The 20,971-nt window shown below is 46.7% G+C and overlaps 1 protein-coding gene and 1 non-coding gene across 11 annotated transcripts in view; both read left to right on the forward strand.

The window, feature by feature from the left end:
* Nucleotides 1–20,971, forward strand: part of ZNF487 (zinc finger protein 487) — a 43,237-nt gene that overhangs the window by 13,148 nt on the left and 9,118 nt on the right. Inside the window, exon 1 of one of the 10 annotated variants that reach the window (XM_063669814.1) lies at nt 4,306–4,968. The exons of 5 other annotated variants lie outside the window; for them this stretch is intronic. The gene's annotated coding sequence lies outside the window, so the exon portion shown is untranslated. Of the gene's footprint in view, nt 1–4,305; nt 4,969–7,163; nt 7,396–20,971 lie in introns of those variants that run through there. 4 more of the 10 variants (XM_063669818.1, XM_063669815.1, XM_063669816.1 and 1 more) reach the window with 4 other exon arrangements.
* On the forward strand, nt 6,557–6,620 carry LOC129006988 (U7 small nuclear RNA). The gene has a single exon (XR_008492172.1). It is a non-coding gene; the product is annotated as a U7 small nuclear RNA (small nuclear RNA).

A 20,971-nucleotide genomic window follows, 5' to 3' on the forward strand; every position in this document is an offset into this window, starting at 1 on the left:
TTTTGAGATGGAGTTTTGCTCTTGTTGCCCAGGCTGGAGTGCAATGGCGTGATCTTGGCTCACTGCAGCCTCCACCTCCCGGGTTCAAGCAATTCTCCTGCCTCAGCCTCCTGAGTAGCTGGGATTACAGGCATGGGCCACCACGCCCGGCTAATTTTGTATTTTTAGTAGAGACGGGGTTTCTCCATGTTGGTCAGGCTAGTCTCGAACTCCCAACTTCAGGTGATCCTCCTACCTCAGCCTCGCAAAGTGCTGGGATTACAGGCGTGAGCCACCACACCCGGCCAGTTTGCACCATTATTATAGGAGCGCTTGCAAAGCCTGCCAGTTGATGGTAGGGTGGAAAAGAAGAGGACAACTAGAAGAGAGTTCTTATACCACAAAGTAAATTTTGCTGGCTCTGCGAGGAACAGGAAACCTGCATGATGAGAACAAGGACTGGGTGGCACTGCAGGAAATGCTCAATTCCAGTTTCACTTCCTGTGTTATCACTTTTTCTTTGCTGCAATTTTATCTTTGTTGGTCAATTCTCTTTTAATTTTCCATTTTTTTTACATTCTATGTAAATGTAGTTTTTATGAACTAGAGAGTCTGACTCCATATTTTATCTTTGACTACTGTCAGCTCTCAAGCCCCACCTCTTCCCTCCCCTTCTGTCCCACACCTGGATGGCTGATTCGAAAGCCCAGGTGCTTCCTCCTTTGGCTCTAAAGGCAAGTTCAAGCCACGCAGGCCCCAGCATGTGCATTGGAGCCTTCACTTCCGCCCTACTCCTTAACCTTAATAACACCCAAAGCCAGTCTCTTTTCCCTGCTCTCAAGCCATTTTTTTTTTCTTCTTTTTCTGGAGACAGGGTCTTGTGTCGCCCAGGCTGGAGTGCAGGGCCATGATCACAGCTCACTGCAGCCTAGATCCCTGGGCTCAAGCGATCCTTCCAGCTCAGCTTGCCCAGTAGCTGGAACCACGGGGGTGTGCCACCACGCCTGGCTAATTTTTAAATTTTTTTTGTAGAGATGAGGAGTGCCACTGTGTTGCCCAGGCTGGTCTCAAAACTCCTGGGCTCAAGTGATCCTCTCTTGGCTTGGCCTCCCAAAATGCTGGGGTTACAGGCATGAGCCATTGCACCCAGCCTTAAGCTATTTTTGAACCCGTTTGGGATTCATCCCTGTTCTCCCCAGAAAGCCTCATGTGAGTCATAAGCCTTTACATATTCGCTCTGTGCATGTGGGGCTGTCACCAGTTTTGAAAAACCAGGTTTTGGGTGGGGAATCTATCTCGTATCTTTGGGTAATATCAAAGATAAACACAGCAGACGTTAACATTTTATTCAGTAACCACTGACAGTAGGGGAAAGAGCTGAGCTCCATTCCGATTTGTGCAGTGATGATTGGGCTTTTTTTCTTTTTTTGGTGGTTGGATATTTTATATCTTTTTTTCATTTTCTTCCCTTTTTTTTTTTTTTTTTCCAAATACTCTTCACTGAATGTAGTCGATTGGTGATTTTAAAGGGGGAATGAGGGAGTATGGAGGGGTACGAGTTGGGGCTCAGTAGAGTTGGGGATGTGAAAAATTACAAGGGACCAGTGTAAATGTGATGAGGCCAGCGGCGTCTGCCTGCTGGCAATGGTCAAAGTTAGGATTCCATCCTCCCACAGAGACTGGGAGACAGAGGCCTTATCTTTCCCAATCACTACATTTCAAAGCAATGGCTCCTTGAGAAAGCAATGTTCCTTGAGAAAGACACTTCTGAGCTGTGGGAGATACACACATGCATACACATACACAACATGTGTATCACATAAACATCTCAAAGGGACAGAGGACAGATTCATAATTGTAAGTCTTTTTACTTAATGCTCTAAGAGAGAGCGGTCAGGGGCCTATGGTCAGATATTGGCAAGAACAGTAAGTTATCCTGGCAGCACTGAGATTTCTCAGGCAGGCATTTTAATGGTGGGGACTGGGGTCATCCTGGGAACACAGGCTATGCTACTAGAAGCCATGCCAATTTGTCTCAGTGCAGAGTTTCAGATGGAGTTATGTGGGGAGAGTTCTGCAGTTCTCAGTAACCACAACAGTATATATCACTGGAAGATGAAGCCCACACAACTACAGATGTTACTGTTTCTGAGTGAGCTGAATAACAAACTTACAGTGAGCAGTCACCAACAGAAGTGATGTGACTGGTTACTGATCATGACATTCATTTGTTATTAATGTGATGATGTGTAGACTGAAGAGCTAGCAGCCTGCACTTTATGCGAAGACTCACAGTTAATATACTGTGTACCTGAAATTTGAGTTGTGTTGTTGGGGGACTGGTGTTATTAAATCATGGTGACTGAATTCGTGCATATCAGAACTGTACCAAGCAAGGGCTGCCTGATGAGTATAATGCTCTCATGTTTTATGGGAATTTATACAAATTTAAAATAATATGAATAAATATTTGAAAGTTGTATGTTATGCACAAGGTTTGAAATAATGCAATTCTTTTAATATTTTAAAAAATTGTTAGGACTCAGATTTTCTTTTATCTTTTTTTTTTTAAGGTACGGAGTCTCGCTCTGTCGCCCAGGCTGAAGTGTAGAGTGCAGTGGCACGATCTCAGCTCATTGCAACTTACACCTCCTGGGTTGAAGCAATTCTTCTGCCTCAGCCTCCCGAGTAGCTGGGAATACAGGTGCACGCTGTCATGCCCGGCTCATTTTTGTGTTTTAGTAGAGATAGGGTTTCACCATGTTGCCCAGGCTGCTCTCAACTCCTGAGCTTAGGCAATCCTCCAGCCTTAGCCTCCCAAAGTGGTAGGATTACAGGCGTGAGCCACTGCGCCTGGCCCTCGACTCACAGATTTTCAAAATACTTTTGAACAGTAAGCTGAGGACAGTGTTTATTATGACTATACTGGTCTCCTTTCACTAGCTCACAAAATTTAACTCCATCACTTGTCAGTCTCCTAAAAATGCTGTGTATGTGCTTTGAAATTGTGAATGATCTGCTGATTTGTGCTATTTTAATATTCAATGTTGTTGAAAGAATAGTTTTTAAACCAAGTAACGCAAAAATTTATTTAGTGTAACATTAATGCTTGTGCTGTAAAACATGCTGGAAAATCGATAGCTCTGGAATAAACTTTGGATTTTTAATTAAATTGATTTTGATGTACTTATGCAGTTAAATTGGTAGAGACTAATCTGAAAAGCTGAGAAAAGATAAAGCAGAATTAAAACAAAATCTGTCTTATTCGTAGAGCCATGTCAAGAATGCATTATCTCTACACCTATTCCAATGGGCACGTTAGTACTTGATTATGCAGGGAGTGAATCATGCCAAGTCTTCACGTACACATTGCTCCCATCACTGCTGTGCAGTGAGCTGTGACTGCACCACTGCACTCCAGCTTGGGCAACAGAGCCAGACCTTGTCTCAAAAAAAAAAAAAAAAAAAAAAGTCCTTTAAGGGATACGAGGCTGCGTGTGATAGTCGTTTTCTTTTAGTTTGCACTTTTTTTTTTTTTTGAGACAGTCTCGCTCTGTTGCCCCGTCTGGAGTGCAGTGGCTCCATCTCGGCCCACTGCAAGCTCCGCCTCCCGGGTTCACGGCCTTCTCCTGCCTCAGCCTCCCAAGTAGCTGGAACTATAGGCGCCCGCCACCACGCCCGGCCAATTTTTTTTGTATTTTTTAGTGGAGACGGGGTTTCACCATGTTAGCCAGGATGGTCTCGATCTCCTGACCTCCTGATCCGCCCGCCTCGGCCTCCCAAAGTGCTGGGTTTACAGGAGTGAGCCACGGCGCCCGGCCTAGTTTGCACTTTTATTCACCCCCAAATTCTGTGTATTGCAAGTAAGTCTCAAATTTTGAGAAGCGAGCACCATCCCATTGGCATCGTGACTACGACCGCATCACTGAACTGCTTTGCTTTCCGGGAGAATCCCTGCGCCATGGATTCGCTCGCCTTTCCATGCCTGCCATGCAAGCGTCCTTTGCGGTGTCCGCGTCCTTTTGTCCGCGTCCGGGTCAACGCCTGACGCGCCCCTTCCCGGCTGGAGGATGCAGCTCGGGGCGGGGCGAGGCGAGGGTGTGTCGCGGAACCTGACGGGAAAGGGCCCCTCTAGGTCCGTGGCGCGCGGCGCGCTTTGTGGCAGCGACGGGCACTGCCGCGCATGCGCGGCCCATTTCCGAGAGTGGCAGGGCTGGGCCCCAGTGGGGTCGCCTCTGGGGTCAAAGAGCACGCCGAGCCTGCTGGAGGGCGGGGCCGCGGCCTTGGCCCTTTGTCGCGTAGGAGACAGCGCTCCAGGCTGGCAGGCGGCCTTAGCGGCGTTTGCCGCTCTTGTGCGGACACCAGTGCACGCCTTAGTGGTGACTACCGGGACGCTTCGCGCTCCAGGAAGGAGGCGGGCACCGCCCGCTCTACCACAGTCTGGGAGCTGGACCTCGGGGCTCGCCGCTCTGCCTGCCCACTAAAAGCCCATTCGGGGGAAGTCCAGTGTTGCGTGGTTACAGTACTGAGCCCCAGACATCGTTGCCAAGTGTAACGCAGGCTCTGTTTTATCCTGGGGCACTTGTAGTCAGGGTTCGTGGGCCCGCACTTCATAATGGAGGGCTGTGGGCCTCGTCTGAACCGTCCAGCCAGTGTGTCCTCAGTCGTCTTGGTTGGGTTTTTGAAGGACCAACCCGAGATTCTGGGGCACAGGGAGTTACAAGACTTGGGGCCCTGATGTAAGCCCCAAATAAAATGATTTTGGCCTCTAGGGCCAGATCCTAGTTTCTAAAAACAGAGCAGCACTTGTAAGGTAGAGGAAGCATGGCCCACCTGAATGGGGACCTCTCACCAGAGTTTCACAGCAGCGGAGGACGAGGCTGAGAAAGAGCACGGCCCAGATTTGCACGGAGAGGCAATATGTAATGCCTGTGCTCCACAAGCCACCCCAGCTGACTCAACGGGAGTTTTGCTCTAGCTGTCAGAGAGGTGAGCTGGGCCTAAGGCTAGGGTCAGGCTTGCCCAGGAAATGTCTCTCCATCTTCAGGGTTGAGAGAATCTGGTTGGGAGGGAAAGAAATGCTACCTACCTCTAAGAAAATTATTTTTCTTTTTCTTTTGAGATGGAGTGTCGCTCTGTCGCCCAGGCTGGAGTGCAGTGGCCCGATCTCGGCTCACTGTAGCCTCTCTGCCTCCCGGGTTCAAGCGATTCTCCTGCCTCAGCCTCCGGAGTAGCTGAGATTACAGGCGCGCGACACCATGCCCGGCTAATTTTTGTATTTTTAGTAAAGATAGGTTTTCACTATGTTGGCCAGGCTGGTCTTGAACTCCTGACCTCCGGTGATGCGCGCTTCTGCCTCCCAAAGTGTTGGGATTACAGGCGTGAGCCACTGCTCCTGGCCAAGAAAATTATGTCTTAAACACCCCAACGGCCTTTGAATTTTTCTGAATTATTTACTCGTTCCAGATACTGAGAGCTTCCCATACTATGCCAATTACCACAGGTGGCCTTGAGAAATGTGGGTACTTCCACTATGCTTACTCAGAAAGTAGTTCAGGAAACAGTTTCCTGGATTACCAATTTCTGCCTGACATGAAAGATGAAAACCACTGAACTCCAGAGGGGTGAATGTCCAGGTCATCCCATTCATTAGCTACTCCAGAGGCTGAGGCAGGAGAATCCCTTGAGCCCGGAAGGCGGAGGTTGTAGTGAGCCGAGATAGAGCCACTGCACTCCAGCCTGGGTGACAGAGTGAGACTCCATCTCCAGAAAACAAAATAAAACAACAAAACAAAAACCCTAGCGCGGTGGCTCACGCCTGTAATCCCATCACTTTGGGAGGCCGGGGAGGGGGTGGTGTGGATCACGAGGTCAGGAGTTCGCGACCAGCCTGGCCAACATAGTGAAACACCGTCTCTACTAAAAATACAAAAGATAGCTGGGCATGGTGGCGCATGCCTGTAATCCCAGCTACTCCAGAGGCTGAGGCAGGAGAATCGCCTAAACCCTGGAGGTGGAGGTTGCAGTGAGCCGAGATTGCGTCACTGCACTCCAGGCTGGGCGACAGAGCAAGACTCCGTCTTGGGGAAAAAAAAAAAAAGAATTCCTCGTGAGATCGCTTGAACGCGCGAGTTGGAGGTTGCAGTGAGCCGAGATCACGCCACTGCACTCCAGCCTGGGCAACAGAGGGAGACTCCGCCTCAATTAAAAAAAAAAAAAGAATTCCTCATGAGACATTAAGAGTTACAGCTCTTTGCTGGGCACGGTGGCTCACGCCTGTAATTCCAGCACTTTGGGAGGCCGAGGCGGGCGGATCACGAGGTCAGGAGATCGAGACCATCTTGGCTAACATGGTGAAACCCCGTCTCTACTAAAAATACAAAAAATTAGCCGGGCGTGGTGGCGGGCACCTGTAGTCCCAGCTACTCGGGAGGCTGAGGCAGGCGACTAGCCTGAACCCGGGAGGCGGAGCTTGCAGTGAGCCGAGATCGGGCCACTGCACTCCAGCCTGGGTAACAGAGCGAGACTCCGTCTCAAAAAAAAAAAAAAACAAAAAAACAAAAACAAGACAAAATAAAAAAGTTACAGCTCTTTTAGAATTTGTCTAGCAGGCTTTCCAGTTTTTGCCAGTATGAACCCAAAATATCTGAGACAGACCTCAGTTAATTTAGAAAGTTTATTTTGCCAAAGTTGAGGACATGCACCCATGACAGCCTCAGGAGGTGCTGATGACATGCGCCAATGTGGGCAAAGCACACTTTGGTTTCGTACATTTTAGGGAGACATGAGACATCAATCAATATATGTAAGATGAACATTGGTTCAGTCCGGAAAGGCAGGACAACTGGAAGCAAAGGTGGGACAACTTGAAGGGCAGGTGGCTTCCGGGGTCTTAGGTACAGAAGAGACAAATAGTTGCATTCTTTTGAGTTGCTAATTAGCCTCTTCAAAGGAGGCAATCAGCTTTGCATTTATCTTAGTGAGCAGAGAGGTGACTTTAAATAGAATGAGATGCAGGTTTGCCCTTAGCAGTTCCCAGCTTGACTTTTCTGTTTAGCTTAGTGATTTTGGTGCCCCAAGATTTATTTTCCTTTCACCCTGGAAAGCCCCTTAAAAACAAAAAACAAAAAACAGTTCTTGGCATTGAAGTCTAAAAAAATGTTCTTTTTCTGGTCTTCCTGTAGATGACTTAGTAGAGAGTCTTCAGTCTTTCAGTGGGTACCAGAAATCAGTGCAGTCTGCTGCCTGTAATTGAGTACTTCGTGTGGGTGGAGTACTCAGTCAGTATATTTCTAGGGATGGAGGCACCTTGGTCCCATAGACCTCTTTCTGATGGTCCTGCTTGATCCAGGCATAGAAGCTGGGATAGCTGCATGAAAGAATGGATTATATCACCTTCAGATAAACTCCTTAAATGTATGTATAGATTGTACAACAGCAAGGTTAAAGCTGTATTTCCTGGCAAGTATCTCCACATTTCCCTTTCTCATTTTGAACAACATGACTTGCTGGATCTGCCTGGTAGGGGTATCCAAATGTCATGGATACTTTAGTGCTTGCCTTAATTGAGCATTCTGTCCAGTTGATGCTCATGTTTAATCTCCCTAAAATGTCTTCTCAGTTGGTTTCTGATCTAGTCCTTCCTCTGTAATTATTTCTTTTCTGTCTTGTCCGTGAAGTCTTCTTCCTCTTCCTGCCTCTCATTATTGCTGTTCCCAAAGTATCCAGTCTTTTTCTTTCTTTCTTTCTTTTTTTAGGCGTAGTCTCACTTTGTCTCCCAGGCTAGAGTGCAGTGGCATGGTCTTGGCCCACTTCATCCTCCGCCTCCCAGATTCCAGTGATCCTCCTGCCTCAGCCTCCCGAGTAGCTTGGACTACAGGCGTATGGTACCACGCTTGGCTAATTTTTGTACTTTTAGTAGAGACAGGGTTTTGCCATGTTGGCCAGGCTGGTCTCAAACTCCTGACCTCAGGTGATCCACCCACCTTGGCCTCCCAAAATGCTGGGATTACAGGCGTGAGCCACTGCACCTGGCCCTTGGTTTGCTGAGACTTTTTATCATCCAGTGGGTATTGAATTTGAACTTTTTAAAAAAAATTTTTAAGTCAGGTCTCACTCTGTCACCCAGTCTGGAGTGCAGTGTTGCGATCACAGCTCACTGCAGGTAACTCTGACTTCAGTCTCCCAGGTAGCTGGAACTGCAGGTGCACAGCAAAATGCCTGGCTAATTTTTTTATTTTTTGTACAGACAGGGTTTTGCCGTGTTGCTCAGGCTGTGAGTTAATTATTATTATTATTATTTTCTGAGATGGAGTCTCGCTCTGTTGTCCAGGCTGGAGTGCAGTGGCTCAATCTTGGCTCACTGGAAGCTCTGCCTCCTGGGTTCACGCCATTCTCCTGCCTCAGCCTCCCGAGTAGCTGGGACTACAGGCGCCTGCCACCATGCCCAGCTAATTTTTTGTATTTTTAGTTAGAGACAGGGTTTCACCGTGTCAGCGAGGATGGTCTTGATCTCCTGACCTCATGATCTGCCCGCCTCGGCCTCCCAAAGTACTGGGATTACAGGCGTGAGCCACCGCGCCCAGCCGTTTAATTATTATTATTATTTTTTAGCTAATAGACCAGAAGAATGAATTTAATTATTATTGAGATGATTATATTGTTTTATTCTTTTTCAGTGGATTGATTGATATTAACCTATGGCTCGAGTTAATTTTATTAATGTTTTGATTTTCAAATGTTAAACCAGCCTATTTTCCAGGAACAAAGTCATATTGTTGCTTTATCCTTTTAAAATGTATTCCATGACAAATTGTTAGATATTTTTCTGTCTTTGTTCCTGAAAGAGTCTGTTGTTTTCTTTCTTTCTTTCTTTTTTTTTTTGAGACCAAGTCTTGCTCTGTCGCCCAGGCTGGAGTGCAGTGGCATGATCTCAGTTCATGGCAACCTCTGCCTCCTGGGTTCAAGCGATTCTCATACCTCAGCCTCCTGAGTAGCTGAGATTACAGGCACCTGCCACCACGCCCAGCTAATTTTTTGTATTTTTAGTAGACACGGGGTTTCGCCATCTTGACCAGGCTGGTCTTGAACTCCTAACCTCAGATGCCACCCACCTCAGCCTCCCAAAGTGTTGAGACTACAGGTATGAGCCACCACACCTGGCTGTTATTTTCCTTTCTTAAAAGTCTTTTTTTTTTTTTTTTTGAGAAAGAGTCTCACTCTAATGCCTAGTCTGGAGTGTAGTGGCCCTATCTCAGCTTACTGCAAACCTTCGCCTCCTGGGTTCAAGCGATTCTTGTGCCTCTGCCTCCCAAGTAGCTGGGATTACAGGCAGGCACCACCAGGACTGGCTAATTTTTGTATTTTTAGAGAGACAGGGTTTCACCATATTGGCCTGGCTGGTCTTAAACTCCTGGCCTCAACTGATCTAACCACCTTGGTCTCCCAAAGTGCTGGGATAACAGGTGTGAGCTATCACACCTGGCCTCTTCTAATATCTTATTTTTTTTTTTTTGAGACAGAGTTTCGCTCTTGTTGCCTAGGCTGGAGTGCAATGGCATGATCTCGGCTCACTGCAACCTCCACCTCCCCGGTTCAAGTGATTCTCCTGCCTTAGACTCCTGAGTAGCTAGGATTATAGGCGTTAGCCACCATGCCCAGCTAATTTTTGTATTTATAGTAGAGATGGGGTTTCACCATGTTTGTCAGGCTGGTCTCAAACTTCTGACTTCAGGTGATCTGCCTGCCTTGGCCTCCCAAAGTGTTGGGATTACGGGCTTGAGCCAACATGCCCGGCCCAGCGTTTTGTTTTTTTTGTCAAGGTCTTGCTCTGTCACCCAGGCTGGAGCACAGTGGTGTGATGATCATAACTCACCTCTCCCTTGAACTCCTGGGATCAAGCAATCCTCTGATCTCAGCCTCCTGAGTAGCTGGGACTACAGGCATGTATCATAATGCCTGGCTAAGTTTTTGTATTTTTTTTAGCGATGGTGTTTTGCTCTGTTGCCCAGGCTGGTCTTGAACTCCTGGGCTCAAGTGATCCTCCTGTCTTGGCCTCCCAAAACATCGGGATTACAGGTATGAGCCACTGCCCCCAGCCTTTGTTAGGTTTATATCAATTTTATGCCTGTTTCAGAAAACATGTTTAGTGTTTTCTCTTTATTCTCCATAAGTGCTTGTGTAAGGTTGGTGCTATTTATTCCTTAATTGCTTGTAAAATTGCAGCAGTGAATTTTTCTAGGGTCTGGCTTTTCTTTATGAATAATTTTAAAATTATAGATTTAATTTCTTTATATTAGGGAAATTATCCTTTAGAACTTGATACAAGTCCTAGTTGTTTCTTTCTACCTTGTCATTTGTCATCCCCAGGTGGGTGGCAGGTGTGTTTGTTCCAGGGCAAAGCTATGTCTCACACACACTAGTTCACATAACCCCATTCAGACCAAAAATTGTTCACAGTTTACTTTGCTTTTTGTCTCTTTATCTCCAAGGTTGGTCTGTAGTGAACTCAAAGCCTTAATTCTATCCCAGTCCTTTTAGTTAAGGTCAGCAGTGACCTCTAGTGGTAAAATCTTCAGTCTTCCTCTTAACATGTCTTTGTTTTTAAAAAATTGTCTAGTGAATTACTCTTTCTGTTTGTTTGTTTGTTTGTTTTTGAGATGGAGTCTTGCTCTGTTGCCCAGGCTGGAGTGCAGTGGCGCGACCCCAGATCACTGCAACCTCTGCCTCCCAAAGTGCTGGGATTATAGGGTTGAGCTACTATGCCTGGCCCCTCTTACGTGGCTTTCTAGCCATATTGATATCATTGATTACAGGCACACCTCGTTTTATTGTCCCTTGCTTTAATGTACTTTGCAGATATTGTGCTTTTTTTTCTTTTTTTAACAATTAAAAGTTTGTGGAAACCCAGCATTGAGCAAATCTGTAGACACCATTTTTTTTTTTTTTGAGACAGAGTCTCCCTCTGTCACCAGGCTAGGGTGCAGTGGCGTGATCTCAGGTCACTGCAACCTTGGCCTCCTGGGTTCAAGTGACTCACCTGCCTCAGCCTCCCGAGTAGCTGGGACTACAGGTGTGCACCACCATACCCAGCTAATTTTTGTATTTTTAGTAGAGGTGGGGTTTCACCATGTTGGCCAGGATGGTCACAATCTCTTGACCTCGTGATCCACCTGCCTCAGCCTCTTGAAGTGCTGGGATTACAGGCATGAGTCACCGCATCCGGCCTTTTTTTTTTTCTTTATAAATAGAGACAGGGGTCTCATGTTGTCACCCAGGCTGGAGTGCAGTGGCATGATCTTAGCTCGTTGTAACCTTGAACTCTTCGACTCAGGGGATCCTCCTGCCTCAGCCCCCTGAGTAGCTGGGACCACAGCCATGCCTGGCTATGCCTGGCTAATTAAAAAAATTTTTTTTGGCCAGGTGCAGTGGCTCATGTCTGTAATCCCAGCACTTGGGGATGCCGAGGTGGGTGGATCAACTGAGGTCGGGAGTTTGAGACCAGCCTGACCAACATGGAGAAACCCCGTCTCTACTAAAAATACAAAATTAGCTGGGTGTGGTGGCGCATGCCTGTAATCCCAGCTGCTCAGGAGGCTGTGGCAGGAGAATTGCTTGAACCCAGGAGGCAGAGGTTGCGGTGAGCCGAGTTCACACCATTGCAATCCAGCTTGGGCAACGAGAGCAAAACTCCATCTCAAAAAAAAATTTTTTTTTCTTTTTGGGCCAGGCGGATGGCTCATGCCTGTAATCCCAGCACTTTGGGAAGCCAAGGCAGGTGGATCACCTGATGTTGGTAGTTTGAGACCAGCCTGGCCAACATGGCGAAACCCCGTCTCTACTAAAAATATAAAAATTAGCCAGGCGTGGTGGTGCACACTTGTAGTCCTAGCTACTCGGGAGGCTGAGGCAGGACAATTGCTTGAACCTGGGAGGCTAAGGTTGCAGTGAGCCGAGATCATGCCACTGCATTGCAGTCTGGGTTTCAGAGCGAAACACTGTCTCAAAAAAAAGAAAAAAAATTTTTTTTTTTGGTGGAAACGTGGTCTCACTATGTTGCCCAAGTTGGTCTTGAACTCCTGGCATCAAGTGATCTTCCCACCTTGGTCCCCCAGAGCCCTGGGACTGTAGGCATGAGGCACCTCACCTAGCCTCACAACTGTTTTTCTTTTTTTTTTTTTTTTTAAACATGTGCTCATGTTGTGTCTCTGGGTCACATTTTGGTAATTCTTGCACTATTTCAGACTTTTTTTTATTATCTATTATGGCGATCTGTGATCTGTGATTTCTGTTATTATTATTGTAATTGTTTTGACCGTATATAAGATGGTTAAAATTAACAAATGTTGCCTGTGTTCTGACTGCTTCACTGACTGGCTGTTCCCCTTTCTCTCTCCCTTTCCTCTGGCCTCCCTGTTCCTTGAGACACAACAATATTGAAATTAGGATAGTTAACTACCCTGCAGTGGCCTCTCAGTGTTCAAGTGAGAGGAAGAGTCATACATTTCTCACTTTAAATCAGAAGCTAGAAATAATTAAGCTTAATGAGGAAGGCATATATCAAAAGCCAAGACAGGACCAAATTAGGCCTCTTGTGCCAAACAGCCCAAATGTAAATGCAAAGGAAAACTTTTTTTTTCTTTTTTGTTTTTGTTTTGAGACAAAGTCTCACTGTGTCACCCAGGCTGGAGTGCAGTGGCACGATCTCGGCTCACTGAAACCTCTGCCTCCTGGTTCAAGTGATTCTTCTGTCTCAGCCTCCTGAGTAGCTGGGATTACAGGTGTGTGCCACCATGCCCGGCTAATTTTTTGTATTTTTAGTAGAGACAGGGTTTCACCATGTTGGCCAGGCTGGTCTTGAACTCCTGATCTCAGGTGATCTACCCGTCTCGGCCTCCCAAAGTACTAGGATTACAGGCGTGAGCTACTGTGCCTGGCTGGCATATTTGTTTATAGCATGGTTTACTGAATTTTTTTTTTCTTTTCTTTTTCCTTTTTTTTTTTTTTTTTGAGGTGGAGTCTTGCTTTGTCGCCCAGGCTGGAGTACAGTGGTGTGATCTCGGCTCACTGCAACCTCCGCCTCCTGGGTTCAAGTGATTCTCCTGCCTCAGCCTCCCGAGTAGCTGGGATTAGAGGTGTGCACCACCACACCCGGCTAATTTTTGTATTATTAGTAGAGACGGGGTTTCACCATGTTTGTCAGGCTGGTCTCCAACTCCTGACCTTGTGATCCACCCGCCTCAGCATCCCTTAGTGCTGGGATTACAGGCGTGAGTCACCACGCCCAGCTGGTTTACTGATTATTTTAAACAAATTATTGAGTCCTAATGTTCAGAAAAAAATATTTCTTTCAAAATGTTACTGCTCATTGACAAGCTAGTCACATAAGAGCTATGAGGTATGAAATTAATGTTTTCATGCTTACTAGCATGCATCCATTCTACAGCCCATGGATCAAGGAGTAATTTTTTTTTGAGACAGAGTTTCGCTCTTGTTGTCCAGGCTGGATTACAATGGCGTGATCTCGGCTCACTGCAACCTCCGCCTCCTAGGTTTGGCGATTCTCCTGCCTCAGCCTCCTCAGTAGCTGAGATTACAAGTGCCTGCTGCCGCACCCAGCTAATTGTTTTGTGTTTTTTTTGGTAGAGATGGGGTTTCATCATGTTGGCCAGGCTGGTCTTGAACTCTTGTCCTCAAGTGATCTGCCTGCCTCAGCCTCCCAAAGTGCTAGGATTATAAGCATGAGCCGCTGTGCCCGGCCAAGGAGTAATTTTGACTTTCAAGTTTTATTTTTTATTTTTCTTTTTTTGAGATGGAGTCCTGCTGTGTCGCCCAGGCTGGAGTGCAGTGGCACGATCTCAGCTCACTGCAACCTCCGCCTCGCGGGTTCAAGTGATTCTTCTGCCTCAGCCTCCCGACTAGCTGGGACTACAGGCGCACGCCACCATGCCCGGCTAATTTTTGTATTTTTAGTAGAGACAGGGTTTCACCATATTGGCCAGGCTGGTCTCAAACTCCTGACCTTGTGATCCGCCTGCCTCGGCCTTCCAAAGTGCTGTTATTGCAGGTGTGAGCCACTGCGCCCGACCTTCAACTTTTATTATTTAAGAAATAAATTTGTGGCCAGGCGTGGTGACTCATGCCTATAATCCCAGCACTTTGGGAGGCCGAGGCTGGTGGATCACCTCAGGTCAGGAGTTTGAGACCAGCCTGGCAAACATGGTGAAACCTTGTCTCTACTAAAAATACAAAAATTAGCTGGGCGTGGTGGTGCATACCTATAATCCCAGCTACTTGGGAGGCTGGGGCAGGAGAATCGCTTGAACCTGGGAGGCAGAGGTTGCAGTGAGCCGAGATTGTGCCACTGCACTCCGGCATAGGCAACAGAATGAGACTCTATCTCAGAAAAAAAAAAAAAGAAAGAAATTTGTAAGGCTATATCTGCCATGGATAGTGATTCCTCTGATGGATCTGGGCAAAGTAAATTGAAAACCTTCTGGAATGGATTCACTGCTCAAGATGCCACTAAGACCATTTACGATTCATGAGAGTAGGTCCAATTAACAACATTAATAGGAATTTGGACGAACTTGAATCCAACCCTTATGGATGACTTTGAGGGGTTCAAGTCTTCAGTGGAGGAAGTCACTGCAGTTGTGGAAATAGCATAACTAGAATTAGAAGTGGAGCCTGAAGATGTGAGTGAATTGCTGCAATCTTATGATAGAACTTGAACAGATGAGGAGTTGCTTCTTATGCATGAGATAAGAAAATTGTTTCTTGTGATGGAATCTATTCCTGGTGAAGATACTGTGAACATTGTTAAGATGACAACAAAGGATTTAGACTTACATAAACTTACTTAATAAGGCAGCAGCAGGGTTTGAGAGGATTGAATCCAATTTTTAAAGAAGTTTTACTATAGGTAAAATTAAACAGCATCTCATGTTACAGAGAAATCTTTCATGAAAGGAAGAGTCGACCAGGTACAATGGCTCATTCCTGTAACCCCAGCACTTTTGGAGGCTGAGGCAGGTGGATCACCTGAGGTCGGGAGTTTGAGACCAGCCTGACCAACATGGAGAAACCCCGTCTCTACTAAAAATACAAAATTAGCCGGGCATGGTGGCACATGCCTGTGATCCCATCTACTCGGGAGGTTGAGACAGGATAATTGCTTGAACCTGGGAGGCAGAGGTTGTGGTGAGCTGAGATCGCGCCATTGCACTCCAGCCTAGGCAACAAGAGTGAAACTCTGTCTCAAAAAAAAAAAAAAAAAAAAAAAAAGGCCGGGCACAGTGGCTCACGCCTGTAATCCCAGCACTTTGGGAGGCCGAGGCGGGCGGATCACGAGGTCAGGAGATCGACACCATCCTGGCTAACGTGGTGAAACCCCATCTCTACTAAAAATACAAAAAATTAGCTGGGTGTAGTGGTGGGCGCCTGTAGTCCCAGCTACTTGGGAGGCTGAGGCAGGAGAATGGTGTGAACCCAGGAGGCGGAGCTTGTAGTGAGCCGAGATTGTGCCACTGCATTCCAGCCTGGGCTACAGAGCGAAACTCTATCTCAAAAAAAAAAAAAAAAAAAGAAAAGGAAGAGTCAATCAGTGTGGCAGACTTAATTGTCCTTTTATTTTAAGAAATTGCACAGCCATCCCAGCCTTCAGCAAACAACCACTAGCAGTCATCAACATTGAGGCAAGACCATCTACCAGCAAAAAGATTATGATTCACTATAGGCTCAGATGATTGTTGGCATTTCTTTTATTTTACTTTATTTTTTGAGACATAGTCTGGCTCTTTCACCCAGGCTGGAGTGCAGTGGTGCGACCTTGGCTCACTGTGACCTCTGCCTCCCAGGTTCAAGCGATTCTCCTGCCTCAGCCTCCTGAGCACCTGGGACTACAGGCGTGCACCACACCCGGCTAATTTTTGTATTTTTGTAGAGACAGGCTTTCAGCATGTCGGCCAGGCTGGTCTCAATCTCCTGACCTCAGGTGATCCACCAGCCTCGGCCTCCTAAAGTGCTGGGATTACAGGCGTGAGCCACTGTGCCTGGCCATCATTTATTTATTTATTTTTTTAAATAAATAAGAGACAGGGTCCCTTATGTTGCCCAGGCTGATCTTGGGCTTCTTGGTTCAAATGATCCTCCCACTTCAGCCTTCCAAAGTGCTGGGATTACAGGCATGAACCAATGTACTTGGCCTGCATTTTTAGGCGATGAAGTATTTTAAAATTAGGATTTATCTGTACACGGTGGCTCATGCACTTTGGGAGGCCAAAGTGGGTGGATCACTTGAGGCCAAGGGTTTGAGACCAGCCCGGCCAACATGGTGAAACCCTGTCTCTACCAAAAAATAGAAAAATTAGGTGGGCGTGGTGGTGTACTCCTGTAATCGTAGGTACTCAGGAGACTGAGGCATGAGAATTTCTTGAACCCAGGAGGCAGAGGTTGCAGTGAGCTGAGATCACACCACTGCACTCCAACCTGGGCAACAGAGCAAGACTCTGTCTTCCAAAAAAAAAATTAGGATATGTATATTGGTTTACTAGACATAATGCTATTGCACACTTAACAGACTATAGTATAGTGAAAACATAACTTTTACATGCATGGGAAACCAACATACTCGTGTGACTCAAGTGACATTTGCTTTATTGCAGTGGTCTGGAACTGAATGCACCTTATCTTTGAGGTATGCGTGTGTTTTTCCCTTCTGGTTGACTTTCTTCACTTGGCTTACAGGACACCACACTCTTTTAACTTTCCCTTTTAATTTTTTTTTGGTTGCGGGAACAGTGTTTTACTCTGTTGCCCAGGCTGGAGTGCAGTGGTGCCATCAAGGCTCACTTTAGCCTTGAGCTCCCTGGGCTTCAGTGATACTCCCACCTTAGCCTCCTGAGTAGCTGGGACTACAGGTGCATGCCACTATGCCCAGCTAATTTTTCTATTTATTTATTTAGAGACAGAGTTTCGTTTTTGTTGCCCAGGCTGGAGTGCAATGGCGTGATCTCAGCTCATTGCAACCTCCACCTCCCAGGTTCAAGCGATTCTCCTGCCTCAGCCTCCCGAGTACCTGGGATTACAGGCATGCGCCACTACACCTGGCTAATTTTTTTGTATTTTTAGTAGAGATGGGGTTTCTCCATGTTGGTCAGGCTGGTCTCGTACTCCCGACCTCAGATGATCCACTTGCCTCAGCCTTCCAAAGTGCTGGGATTACAGGCGTGAGCCAGCACACCCGGGCAATTTTTCTATTTATTGTAGAGATGGGATTTGCCACGTTGCCCAGGCTGATGTGGAAGTCCTGGGCTCAAGCAATTTTCTTACCTTGACCTCCCAAAGTGTTGGGATTACAGGTGAGAGCCACTGCACTTTGTCTTAACTTTTCCCTTTCTTTTTTGAACAGGGTCTCACTGTCACACAGACTAGAGTACAGTGGCATGATCATAGCTCACTGCAGCCTTGACATCCTGGGCTCAGGTGTTCAAGTGATCCTCCCACCTCAGCCTCTTGAGTAGTTGGGACTACAGGCATGCACCACCACACTAATTTTTGTATTTTTTTGTAGAGACGGGTTTCACCATGTTGCCGACCTTAACTTTTAACTTTCCTTCTCTCATCGTTTGCTGGTTCCTCCTTTTCTTCCTGTCTCTGAATGTTTATGTGTAGTCCTTGGTCATTTGATGCAGGATTTTTCTTGGCCCCTTTGTTGGACTCGTGACAGGGCTGTCCCATTTACTTGGCCCACTGCGCTCAACCCCTTTCAGGATGGAGCACGTGAGTGAGTGCGGGATCTGGCTGGCTGCTCCAGGCACTGGCAGGAGCAAGCTCCATTGGTGTCCAAGAAGAATGTCACATGGGCAAACTGAAGGATGGTGAAGTCAGAGAATTTTATTGAGCAATGAAAATGGCTCTCAGCAGAGAGGGGAACTGGAAAGGGGATGGGAAGGGCAGGTTGCCTTCCCTGAGGTCAGGTTGCCCCTTCCCTGAAGTCAAGCCATCGCTCTGAAGTCAAGCTGTCTCTCTGAAGTCAAATTGTCTCTCTCTGAAGTCAAACTGTCTCCCCCTCTACTGACTGAGTCTGGGGTCTTTCTTTATAGCACTCAGAATGGAGAGTGTGTGCTCACTGGTTTGTGAGTATGCAAAAAACGTTAAAGTGAAGACACCACTCGATGGTGGGCATAGCAGTGTAGAAAACCAATTAGGAAAGGGTAGCTATATATAAAATAGGTGAAGAGTGGGGATTAGAGGAAAGCATGCCAAAGAGGAAGATAAGTTCTTAGTCTGGTCCGAGCATTTAACTTGTATCTTGGCTTTCAGGCTTTAAACTATCTTTGGCTTGGAGGTTTCACTGGGGACCTGCCCCTATTTACTTTGGCATTTGGCTGCCTCCGTTTGTTATCACTTGTACTTTTTCTGGCCGAGGCCTCTCCCTTGGCAATGTTTTGTCAGCAGTACTCTCTGGGGCCTGATCCCTCCTGGTAATCTCTCCAGCTCAGATTTCTTCTTACACTTCAGATGCATATGTTAACAGTCTACTCTGCATCTCTGCTTGAGTATTTTATAGACCCAAGCTCAACATGATTAAAACTGGCCTCTTGGATTTTCTCTCCCAAACCCACAACCTCTGGAGCATTCCTTCCCCTTCTTGTTTGATAGCAGACCCCTTGGAATTATTTTTGACCTGTTTTTTTCTTGTCTTACACATCTTATTTGTCAGAAAAACCTCTGGGGCATACATCCAGAATATATCCACAGAGTCTGACCTCTTGCAATCCTCTCTATGACATCTTTTGCCTGGATTACAGCAAGTTGCAGAGCAGTCTTGCTGCCGCTCAGACCTTGGCCTCTGGCATAGCACTTAGAGTGCCTGTAGGAAGAGTCAGGTTGCTAAACGCCAATCCTCTGCCCGACATCTACATTTTTCACTGAGTAAAAGCCAAAGTTCCACCAGTGGGTTATGTGATTCATTACATCTCTGACTTCACTTCCTTCTCAGCCTCTTGATCACTATGTTCCAGCTCGACTTGCCTTCTTGCTGGATGTACCAGGCATAACACCACCTTTGTCTTTGTACCGAATGTGCCCTTTTCCTGGAGTATGTTTCCTAGGGAGCCTTCCAACTTATTCTGTTATAATTTATAAAGGATTTATAATTTATAAGCATTTATAATTATGTCAACCATATTTAATAAGTTGATCATTGGCTGGGTGGGTGCAGTGGCTCATGCCTGTAATCCTAGCACTTTGGGAGGCTGAGGCGGGAGGATCACTTGAGCCTGGGAGGTAGAGGTTGCAGTGAGCCATGTTTGTGCCACTGCACTCCAGTCTGTGTGACAAAGCGAGACTCTGTCTCAAAAAAAAAAAAAAAAAAAAGGTTGATCATCCTTTGTATATGGTGACTTTACCATATATTAGGACACTTTTTTTTTTTTTTTGAGATAGAGTTTCCCTCTTGTACCCCCAGACTGGAGTGCAATGGCGTGATCTCGGCTCACTGCAACCTCTGCCTCCCAGGTTCAAGCGATTCTCCTGCCTCAGCCTCCCGAGTAGCCATGCCTATCTAATTTTTTTGTATTATTAGTAGATATGGGGTTTCACCATGTTGGCCAGGGAACTCCTGACCTCAGGTGATCTGCCCGTTTCGGCCTCCCAAAGTGCTGGGACTAGAGGTGTGAGCCACTGCGCCTGGCATAGGACACTATTTAACTCTGTTTTGGGACTTTTTCTTTTCAATGGAGTATTTTTCTTTTTATTAGAGAAGTTCATAATAAACAGTAATATCTAGCAAGACAAGCCCGTTTATAATTTTTGTTTTTGACATCCTTTTTTCCCTTTTTTCTTTTTTTTGAGATGGAGTCTTGCTCTGTCGCCCAGGCTGGAGTGCAGTGGCGCGATCTCAGCTCACTGCAAGCTCCTCCTCCTGGGTTCACGCCATTCTCCTGCCTCAGCCTCCTGAGTAGCTGGGATTACAGGTGCCCGCCACCATGCCTGGCTAATTTTTTGTATTTTCAGTAGAAACGGGGTTTCACCGTGTTAGACAGGATGGTCTCGATCTGCTGACCTCGTGATCTGCCCACCTTGGCCTCCCAAAGTGCTGGGATGAGAGGCCTCGAGCCACCGCACCCACCCTCCCCTCACCCCTTTTTTTTTTCTTCTTTTTTTGAGATGGAGTCTCTCTCTGTAGCCCAGGCTGGAGTGCAGTGTCACAATCTTGGCTCACTGCAACCTCCACCTCCCGGGTCCTGGTTCAAGCAATTCTCCTGCCTCAGCCTCCCGAGTAGCTGGGATTACAGGCATGCGCCACCAATGCCCAGCTAATTTTTGTATTTTTAGTGGAGACAGGGTTTCACCATGTTGGCCAGGCTGGTCTTGAACTCCTGACCTCATGATCCGCCCACCTCAGCCTCCCAAAGTGCTGAGATTACAGGTGTGAGCCACCGTGCCCGGCCCCTTTTTTGCCTTTTAAATAGAAATTCAGTGGATCTCCTTCACCTTTTTTTCTTTTTCTTTTTCTTTTTTTTTTTTTGAGACAGAGTCTTGCTCTGTTGCCCAGGGTGGAGTGCAATGGTGCGATCTTGGCTCACTGCAACCTCCACCTCCCAGGTTCAAGCGATTCTCCTGCCTCAGCCTCTTGAGTAGCTGGGATTACAGGCCTTTTTTTTTCCCCCAGACCCAAACATCAACTTACCTTCTCCACCTTTTATAAAAGCAACTTAAGTACAACAGCCAGGCTGGGCAAGGTGGCTTATGCCTGTAATCACAACACTTTGGGAGGCTTGAGGTGGGAGGATCACTTGAGCCCAGGAGTTTGAGACCAACCTGGGTAACATAGTGAGACCCCATTTCTCCAAAAATTTAAAAATCAGCCCGATGCAGCGACTTATGCCTGTAATTGCAGTACTTTGGGAGGCTAAGGCAAGCAGATTGCTAGAGCCCAGGAGTTAGAGACTAACCTGGGCAACATGGTGAAACCTTGTCTCTGTGC

This window comes from Pongo pygmaeus, chromosome 8, assembly GCF_028885625.2.
Source record: "Pongo pygmaeus isolate AG05252 chromosome 8, NHGRI_mPonPyg2-v2.0_pri, whole genome shotgun sequence".
Lineage (NCBI taxonomy): Eukaryota > Metazoa > Chordata > Mammalia > Primates > Hominidae > Pongo > Pongo pygmaeus.